Here is a 9152-nt window from a genome sequence, read left to right as displayed (position 1 = left end):
AACTATAGAAAAAACAAAAGCAGAAACAACAAAGGTGTTGAAGAAATAGGAAAAGCAAAACTCTAACTCAAACACAAGTGAAATCTGAACAAGTCTTCACGCTGCTGTGCTAAATCAAGAAGTGAAGAAAGGAGAGTGTGTCATGCTCCTATTGGTGGAGAGTTGTTGCATGATTATTTGCATGCTAGAAGACAGCTGTACCATGTTAAACATGTTGGGTAGATGGAAGTATCAAAGCTAGTGGCAAGCGAAAGCTTTGTGCCTATAGAGGGCAGCACTGAATGAAGGAAAGGTATCATATGGGAAGAAATATTTTTATTGAGGAGAAAAAAATTATGTTGTTGTCCCCATTTGAGTATGAGAGGGTTGTTATTTTTTTGCAGGAGGCTTTAAACTATCATTAGAGAGTGAAGGGAGAATAGGTGCTGAGTTTGGAGTATTTAAGAAAAGCACAGTTTCTAATGCAATCAATGAAGACTGCATAAGAGGTTACAAACTCAGGGTTCCAAGTGAATTAATTAAAAGAGTTTTCATAGCTAACTATGATAATATGAGAAGTAACAATTTCAGGTAAATTGGACTGAGGCTGTTTGTCTGAATTGGGAAAATCTGGGGCAATTTACTACAAATACAAGGTGTATATGTTCAGGTTGAATAAAAAAATTAAAAATGCCTAAATTAAGTTAAAATTACCTTCAAATGAAAAGTATAGCTAAGTGTCCCAAATTTAGATAACTCCAATAGATTGCCAAAATGGAAAATTTAGAGGCCTATAAAAGTGAGAGAACTGTTTAAAAATGATGTTAGAAAATTGAAAGGAGATATCAGAAACAGTTGGTAGAAAATGTTAATGCTAACAGTAAAAACTTTTATTAAGCATGTTAAAGAAAATCATAATATTAGGAACAGGAGTTGGGCCTTTAAAAATAAAGGTGGGAACAATTTTGGTTGACGATTATGAGGTGGCTGAGCATTTAAATGGTTTTTAATCATTCCTTTTTACTAAAGATTTATGGTGGATACCATGTGTGTATCTCCTTCTGCAAGATTACGAGGTATCATTGGATGAAGTTAATATTAAGCCATTAACCTGTTATTGGTGCATTATGCTTTATACATTACTATAGTCAACATATTAGTAACATGCACCTGTAATTTACATGGTACAGGCTATTCACAGTATTACATGGACAGCTGCTCTACTGTTACTTTCTTATAAAAGTATCTTCCACATTACCTATTTATATGGTACATCTCAGCATACATTGGTGTCACATGTTTACAATACTTTACATATACTTTTGAAAGAGAACAAATCAAAAAAATATACTGTACATTGTACAGGGTTACGTTCAACATCATTCATTGTCACATCACTGAATGTTGAATTATCACATCAGTTATACAGTTTTGGTCTACTTTTCTAAAATATATTGATTTACTGGGTTAGGACCGTTGCTCTTTTTTTATCATTTACATCAATGACATTGATGAAAGAACAGTCAATAAATTATTTAAACTTGCTGATGACATTAAAATTTTGTGTGTTGTTGGCTGTGAGAGGGATGCTACTGCCTTAAAAAAAGGATTTGTATTATTTGGTGAGTTAGACAACTAAATGTCACATGGCTTTTAATTAAAGTAAATGCAAGGTAATGCATTTAGGATATTGCAATTTGAATTATGAATATAATTTTAATATGTATAATCTTACCAGTGTTATGGAAGAAAAAGGTTTTGGTCTTCTGGTTGATCAGTTTCTTAAGCCATCCAAGCAAGCAATGTACTGTTGCTAGTGGCAGGGCAAATAAGATTTAAGGTTTTGTTTACAGAAATATTGAATACAAATCTAAAGAGGTTATAATGGCATTTTATAGATCATTGGTTAGGCTGTATTTGGAGTATTGTGTTCAGTCTTAGGCTTTTTACCTCAGAAAGGACACTCAATTGTTGAAAAGGGTTAGAGGAGGACTACTAGAATGATACCTGGGATGGAAAGGTTATCATATGAGGATAGGTTAATATCTCTGAATTTTTCTCTTGAAAAAAAGAAGAGTTAGAGGGAATCTGATTGAAGTGTTTAATATTGTTTTAGGGGATTAATAGTGATGATGTACCATCTTTTTTTTTTCATATTTAATAGTGAGAATGGTAAGACTAAGGGACACTCATATAAATTTTATCAGGAAAGAATTCATCTTCAGCTAAGACAGCTTTATTTTTCTAACTAACCAGTGGCCTCTGGAAATGGTTTTCTTCAGATGTGTTTGATGCAATTAATTTAACAGAGCTTAAGGGAAGTCTTGATAAGTATTTGGATGATAAGGGCTGGCTTTGAATTTTTTTTTCTTTATAAGGGTTTAGTTTAATTTAGTGGATAGGACAGCTTAGATGAAACAAAAGGTCTTTTGCTGAACTTTAATGTTAAGTGTAGTTACATTGATTTGTACTTTTACATAAAAAATATGTGTTATATATATATATCATGTGTCAAGCTGTTGTTTTCTTTTCATTCCACAATGCACCAAAATGCACCCTTTCACTAAATTAAATCTGAAAATTTCCTGGGATGGTACTCACAAAGCTCCCTAGTATGGATTTGAGTATTTAACACAAATCTTGAGCATAACCCAGCAGTCAAAAATTCATGAGCAGAACCCTGATTTTCTCTTCAGGATATAGTACAAAGAAATTAGTGGTATATACCCTATTGACCCCACAGATAAACTTGTAAACTTCAATAGGATCACATTTTACCTTTGTTTTCTCAGTATAAGATAATTTGAAAGATCTTGCCTATCCATAAGATAGCTCTTCCACCCCTGGAAACATCTTATTATCCCTTCTCTGAACCTTTTTAATGAATTTGATCTAAATTATGTATATGAGTGGGGTACTTCAGGGCTTATTCTTCTTCAAATCGGTTGATATTTTTCATAACTTATAGAAATCACTTCAAAATAGAGGGTAAGAATATGAATCTAATGATAATGTGTCATGAGCATGACTTATGTTACAGTAAGAACTCAGCTCATCTGCATATAGCCATACAGGCAACAACAAAACTTTACACAGTAATGGTATTCTAAAGGTCAAAGGTAATGACCTTTTCAGACACCTGACCAGATGTTCATAACCAAATATCTACATGAAAGAGATACTGGGCACATGTCTCAGTGCAGTCATTCTCAGAAATCAAAGCACATGTAATTAATAAACACTGACCTAGACAACAAGACAAGCAAACAGTGACATATACTTTACACTTATGGAATATTGAGAGCAGAACAGTCAAAATGTGCACAAAAACTGATATTCTTGGACTTTCTGTATACAAACTAGCCATATTCAACAATATGTATTGAAGTTTGAGTACTGGGTGGATAGGGAGTGCCAGGTATGTTCCTGACCACCCAATGTGAGCAAAACCCTTTAACAGGACCAGAGGATACACATTTAAAATTTAGAAATGATAAATTAGGCTACAGTTAAGCTAATTTTATTTTTCTAACAGGGTGCTTGACTTTTAGAATAAGTAGCCATCAGCAGTGTGGAGGCCAGCACTTTACATGAGTTTCAGAGTGGAACTAATAATTTTCTAATAGTAAATTGTAAGTTTAAATTTTTACATTTACCATGGGTGGGTGACCAAAGATAGCCTTGAAGGACCAACTGGTCCTTTGTTGTCCACAGGTTATGTTATATTTGACTTTTACTAGTGATTTACGCCTTGGAAGAGAGAAGATTGCACATAATGTAAAACACAGGTGTAGTGGGATGGGAATGTGTGGACATGATGTATCTGTACTGTTTTTTAGCCAGAATACCATACTACTATTTCAAAGGAATTTCACCTTATGCAGTTAATTACATTCTGGCACTTATTTAGCACTACATCACTGAGGTAAATTATTAATATGTAATGTATTATGTACCTAATGTATGAAAAAGTGACAACAGGTGGTTTGTAATGTAATAGTTGATTATCTACCACCAGATGCCTGCATTTGAAAATAACAAATAACACTAAATTGTCTTCTCACATGCTACATTTATATGAAATAATGTAACTTACGAAATCCCTTCCTTGGCTTCAATAATTAGTTTCTTCAGCTCTTCTTTTGTTAGCTGAACCTGAGAAAATAAAATATACAAATTAATAGATGGTAGTCACAACATACATTAATTAAACTTTAATGGAGGCTATAAGCAATGATTGTTTGTCTATATGAGATCATATGGGATGAAAAAGAAATTTCAAAGAAGAATACTTTTAAATCACTAAATAAATAACTCTTAAATTGAACAGTTCTATGTATTCAACAGACACTATTAATTCCCTTAAAAATCTTAAACACTAAATCAGATTCCCTCTAACTCTTCTTTTCTTCAATATAAAACAATTTCAGAGATTTTAACCTATATGACAACTTTTCCATCTGAGGTTTCATCCTATAAGCTAAAACCTTCTGAAAAACTCAGTCCTTTATATACTGAATACAATACTCCAAATGAGGCCTAACCAGTGATCTATACAATTAAAGTTTAACCTCTTTAAACTTTTATGTATATTATATATTTTAGAACATAAAACCTAAAATGCCCTAGCACTACCAATACCTGCTGCTTGTACTGTTTAATAGCCTGATCAGCCAAAACACCAAGTTCCTTTACTTCCATAACAATGTTATTCCCATCAACCTTATAATTCAAATATGATAACCCACATGCATTACATTGCATCTTTTACATACTTAATGATGAGAATGGTAGGATTAGGGGAAACAAATATACGTTTTGGTGGGGTAGGAGTCAATTGCAACCGAGTTAAATTATTATCATTATTTTTTTTAACAAGATGATTGGTCATTTGAATGGATTGCCTTTAGATGTAGTGGATGCAGTAAATTTTACCTTTCAAGATAGTTTAACTTTAAGGAAAGGCATGATTATCGTTTTAATGAAGGCTGGCTTTTTTTTAATAAGATTAGTTTAGTGGATGGGATAGCCTAGAGTAGATGGACCAAGAGGTCCCTTTTTATATTTTACGTTATTATTATGTTTTTCATATTAACTCTAATTGGGCTAGAAACAAAGAACGAACTTTACACTCCATATAATTATAACCTATGAGAGAACTTTTATTTTAACAGACATTTCGCCTTTGCAACTTTATCAGAGCTAGTACTAGTAGTAGTACATAAAATGTGTAAATAGCTCCAGTACGCACTACAAATTTTGATAAACAAAAAATTAACCCTAATACTAATAGACCTGCATTAAGAAAGTTAATCTAAACAAAACAGTAACACTCACACTAAGTTTAATTAATGTCTAAGGTTGTGGTACACTGTATACATTACAATGGCACTCAAGCAAATTGCAAGATCTTGAAGAAAGACTTCTTGTTTAATCATAATATTATTAATCAATGTAAACACAGTATTTATTACTACTAATACTATTTTTATATTTTAACACTAAGTTCAATTATGAAAACAACAACAACAAAAATACAACTGTTAAAACATTTAACTTTATAAGTGTATACTGATTAAATCGTGTTAGATTTTAATATTGTGGGCAGGGTAATGAATAATATTAACATCATCAATTCTTGTTCTCATTGAAAAAACATTTAACGTTCCACGTTTATCACTTTATTTTATGCCTACTCGCCAGTTGCCGTAAAATTAAATTTAAAAGAGTTAAACTTAAACATACTCACCTTATCAGGAATTGCTTTAGCTACGCCTTTCTTAATCCACGCAAGACATGGGACAAAGTTCATAATTATTTTCAATACTCTTCTTAATATAACAGTAAGTGATTGTAATCTACGCTTAATTCTTTAAATTTTAGCACTTAAAGTTGAACAGTTAGGGTTATTTAACTTTCTGAGAGCACGTGTTGGTTGGTCTATGGTAATACTAATATTATTTGAATTTAAAGATTTATTGCCGTGATACATTTGTGTGATATATACACTAATCACATGAGAGATATGTACTTAAAGATCTAAAAAGGATGAGAAAAATGGCTGTTGTATTTATATTATTTTTATTTATAACACATATGGCAAATTGTGTTATATCAGGTTATCTTTTTTGTGTACCATAATTCAGATCAAGAAAAACGAACCTCTCTCTTGTTTAACCATAAGATGTCGCTATATTATTATTTTCTTTCAGAATTGTTATTTACTGCATAAGTTATAAAGTGTATTTATAGTAGCTGATTTCATAAAATATTGAACTATGAATTTGGGTATAAGAATTTTGAACTATGACTTGCACTGATATAAATTAAAAATATTTCTTATTTGCATCTCCAAAAATGAAGATATATCGAATTTTAAGCGGGATTATAAATATATAAATGCAAGTAATGAGAAGATGACAAGTGCAATTGCTAAACGAAGAGTAATGTGACTTTTTACTCACCATTTCTCTTTGTAAATAATTTCTGGTTTATGTTCTTGTTTGTTGCTAAGCGCAAAGCTACACAATTCATTATCTGTGCTGTGTCCACCACGGGTATCGAATCCCGGATTTAGCGTCAGTATAATATGCTGATTTTTGTTATTAAGGTTTTAGGTTCTAGTGTATAATGGTTTTAAACATAAATATATATGTTAACTGCAACTAGTTAAAAATAATTAGGTGTTTTTACAAAAATATTGTGACATTATCTTACATAATTACTTTCACTTTAAATTATCTGAAAACTTAATCAATAAATTAATCGAATTTATCTATGCTTTATATTTTTAAACACTTTTCTTATCACATAAGTTGGGGATTATTAAATTCAATTATGTTGAAAGTTTAAAAAAGTTCTAAGGTTATTTTCAATAGTTGAAAACTGTAATAATGTAACGTAATGGCATATTTCTATGAGAAAGCTACCCCATACTTGAATAAATAAGAACATAACTTGAATACTTTCCAGCAAGTTTACTTTCATAAAGAAATAATTTTACATCATATTGAACGTATACTTTGAAACTGTTAGAATGCAAGAATATCGTTTTATAACATCGTTTAGAGCACAGTGTGGTATAGATGCTTTGAAAAACTTCAATATTATAATTGAAATGCAAGCAGGAAATGTTTGAAATCTACTAAAATATTATCTTGAAATTTCACCGATAGGTGGCTACAGATTTGTTTATAGCTATATTATTGGTTTAAATTTCCAGTTTTTATATTGACAGTGTTGTTAGTTTTGTGTTTGATAAAGTACATCGAAATAATTAATTATTTTGAAAACAAGTTTAAATTGTACTCAATTACAAAAATTGTTATCAGTGTATAATTTCAACACCGTCGCTTTTCAAAATTATTAGTATTAATAGTGCTCTATCAATTGAGGACTTAAAATTATGTTGTTTTCTTTTCGTTAGAATATGCCAAAACAAAATGCGTAAAAAATTAAAACTTTGTTTTATCCGAAACGTAATTAAAATATCAACCCGTTAATCACACTTACAGCGCTTTATATAAATTTTCTTTCAAAATTACCCACATCTAATTATCATATATTTTCTTTATAGGCGTATATTACAACGTTTTTTTTAGCCTCACCAAGTCATTACAATATTTATAGTCACATGTTCGGGCATGTTTTATCTGACGACTGTGGGCCCGTCATGGCCAAATGGTTAGGGCGCTCGATTCGCAATCTGCGGGTTCGAATCCCCATCACACCAAACATGCTCTCCCTTTCAGCTGTAGGAGCGTTATAAGGTGACGGTCAATTCCATTATTCGTTGGTAAAAGAGTAGCCCAAGAGTTGGCGGTGGGTAGTGTTGACTAGCTGCCTTTCCTCTAGTCTTAAACTGCTAAATTGGGGACGGCTAGCGCAGATAGCCCTCGTGTAGCTTCACTCTGACGACTGTGCGTGTTAACAATAACCATGCAGCGTAATTTCTATTACTAAAGACTTTGTTGTAGATTTGTTATATTAAAAGCACACCACTGTTTCCTGTATGCTTTACATACTCCTTCTGATGTACGAATATAATGTTTTCAAGTGCACGTTTCAATAGTTCGATTGCAATCTGGTGACTTAACCAGTATGTTTTCTTATTAAATAATATGAATACCCATTTCATTCTTCAGTAGCTTTAGATGAGCGACAGTTGAACGGATATTTCATTGGAGTAACTTAGGTACACGTAACTTATATCGCTTTTCCAAACGAAGATCGTTCTTAATTATGTTGCATACTGTAGACTTCTTTTGCCATTGACCTTTGTGTTGGTGTATTATCATCTGTTACAACACACCGCACTTTGCTTACCGCGACTAGTTACGACTTGTTGCAGCTCTCTTTCTGGATGGTGTTCGTGCCCTAAGTTGGTCCATATTCCTTTGTTTTTCAACATTATTAAATAAAAGGGATATTTCCGTTAGGAAATTCTAAATCTTCGATCTAAAAACGTGTTTATAATCTCAAAGTATTAATATTTTCCATCTGAAAGGGCTGTTGCGATCAACTTTAGGTGGCAACACACTTCGTACAAATGTCAAACAATGTCAAAATGTAGTTCTGATACACCTTCCACCGCAACTCTATGTCAGCTATGTTTGCTGATCTGCATATCGAGAATCGTTTGCTTTAATGCAGTGTATTAAATCCGCTATACATATGTATGGAATTAAAAAAAAACACTTAAAAAGACTTTATTATAAAACACTTTTAACTGAAATTAATAGAATTTACTACTTCACAAAAGATTGTCGGTAGTAAGTAAATATTTTGAAACACATGGATTTTCTTATGTTATTCTTAAATATAGTTCAGTTTATCAAAACTGTTGCAGTGAAAGCTGCCACCACGTGGTTAGCTGGTATGATGAAATACTCCAAAAGATTGTATGTTGTCTTACACAAATATTTGACATTTGATAATATTGAAGAGTTATGATGTACGTCACTTTCTCACATCATGAGGACCGAAGAGATCTGATGCACACCACTTTCTCACACACACATCAGCCCACCCCCAGTGGCACAGCGGTATGTCTGCGGACTTACAACACTAGAAATTGGGTTTCGATACCCGTGGTGGGCAGAGCACAGATAGCCTGTTGTGTAGCTTTGTGATTAACTTCAAACAAACAAACACATCATGAGTACCGAAGAGAT

This window comes from Limulus polyphemus, unplaced genomic scaffold, assembly GCF_000517525.1.
Source record: "Limulus polyphemus unplaced genomic scaffold, Limulus_polyphemus-2.1.2 Scaffold2385, whole genome shotgun sequence".
Classification (NCBI taxonomy): domain Eukaryota; kingdom Metazoa; phylum Arthropoda; class Merostomata; order Xiphosura; family Limulidae; genus Limulus; species Limulus polyphemus.
This window is presented reverse-complemented; position numbering follows the sequence as displayed.